Source organism: Sphaeroforma arctica (genome assembly GCF_001186125.1).
Source record: "Sphaeroforma arctica JP610 unplaced genomic scaffold supercont1.3, whole genome shotgun sequence".
In the NCBI taxonomy this organism is placed as follows: domain Eukaryota; class Ichthyosporea; order Ichthyophonida; genus Sphaeroforma; species Sphaeroforma arctica.
Genome location: NW_014040555.1, coordinates 309950 through 312292, shown reverse-complemented (window position 1 = coordinate 312292; position 2343 = coordinate 309950).

Below are 2343 nucleotides of genomic sequence, written 5' to 3'. Positions count from 1 at the left end.
TATTATATAATAGTGTGTGTGTGTGTGTGTGTGTGTGTGTGTGTGTGTGTCACTGAACGATGAGTTTATTTATATCATATCTATAAGTAATACATACGAATAAAATTCATATTAGAATGAATACGGTCTGCAGCAATAAAAAGACTTAGCTTCCAACTATCAAAATGACAGATAGAAATGCACCAGAAGATTCGAAGATTCGGAATGTGTTTTTATGTTAGTTTGTGTGTGGGTATATGTGACATCGTGTGAGTATTTGGTCCAAAAATACAAAAATCAGAGCCGGAAGATAGCCTGACGCTCTATTGGGGTGTGATGGGTGCCCGGCCTTCTTCCACGTCAATCTGAGGTGTTTCGAAGCGTTGTGCTGTGTGACGTAGCACGTAGGAGAGAGAATATACATACATCCGTATAAGTACTCATATAATTCATCAGGACTGAAATGTAATACTAAACTGATAACGATATGAACATAGACAAGTATTTCAGATCGGCGTGTGATGGCCATCGAATATTTATCTAGAATCGAATGAGTTTACAAGATGGCAGGCACATAGTAGTAGTTAATACGTTACAGCACGTCCATGATCAAACTATGCATATTCAACTGAAAGTATATCATATCATGAACACGAGCCCATTGTTTCGCAAGCACTGAACAGTGTCGTGCACACTGTTCGATCTTATACATGCCTGACAGAGTCTGACTTGATATACTTGAAATATACAACTGTCCAGCTCATAAATGGTACAGTGAAGGGAAGTACCATACCCTGTATAGTGTACTTAGTGACGCTACGAGGTCGACTCTACGCAAGCGACGTCTACAATAGTACGCTGTAACAGGCGTAATATTGTACTAGGGGCTTGTGGTACGATTATTGTATGCTTATGGTGCATGAAATGATGAAATGCAAACACCAGCATGTTCGTATCGCAACGCCAGAGATAAGTTAACCTCTGTGTCGACAAATACAGAGGTACACATCGTTCAACACCCATCACAACACATCGACCTGAAATATATAACTTTCGAAGGCCAAAGCAACAGGCAGATATCAGTGTTCTGCGCATGCAAGAGTTGGTCACAACATTTTCAAACATACATTCTAGGTCCGATTTATCGTTCTCCTCTTTCAAGGTCCAATTGGCGCCCACCGACGGAACCGGAGGTTCATTTGTAGCATTGTTCTGGAATTTCTGCGCTCAATCGGCATGGTATATAGCAGATTTAAAAACAAATCTATTAACGTGCCCGCATTCGAAAGTGCGTATGCAGCTACACATCCATATAGCTTATAGCCCCACGAGCAAATGCACATTTTCACAATATTTACGTTTTTAGTAAATAGGTCTAAACAAAATTCGCAGTGAGCAAAGTGCAACGGTGACTACGCAAAGCACGAGTGTAACGACAAAGTACACACCAAACATATGTAGTCTCACGAAATCTCAACTTTACCACACGCGTGGGGATCCGTACCCATGCTCGGCAACAGAGATTCAATATTAGGACATTACAACCCATTGCAGTTTAAATACTATCTATCACGTTCTTCACTCCTTGACCTGATGTCCGTTGCGTGTAGCATATGCCCTATGTGGTTCATATACTCGTTCTCGTGCATAGATGATACAAGTCAGAGCTAAAACAGTGCGGTCTTGATGATTTTTTTGGCATATACTTCTCGTGTTTTTCAGAAGAGTTTTTACGACCTTATAACAATGCCCGATGAGACAAAAATGATGGTACACATATGGTACAACCTGGCAGTGTAGAGCAGTACAATCTCTCACGAAATACGCGTTACCTTGATCTTTTTTTTACTGCGGCGCTTGCAGCACCACAGGGTCAAGAGCATCAGTATAGCCATAGATACTAGGATAAAGAAGATCACACCTGGATCAATGCAGGGGGAGGGGGGATAGCAGATTGAGAGGTTTGTGCGACACAAGTTCATTTGCATATTACAAACTCCTGAAAATCTAAGACTTGTATATCTTATGAATAGAAATCAACTTGAGTATATCATCGGTCATGTATAGATCTACACATAGATGAAGAAGAGGCACGACAATCAGGTATACACACAATAGATCATCGTTGGTAAATAATGACTAATACATGCCTATCGATTTGTGAGTTTTAATAACTCAAATTGCACTCATACTTGTGTGTATGCATGTGCCAACTACACAGATCAGAAGTTCAAAATATTTGCAACTGATCAGCAAACAGACAAACAAATATGTTCAAGTGTCTCGTTAAAACACAATGCTTAATGCATTAAAATATGTGTGTGTCTATATAAATATATATATATATATATATATATATATATA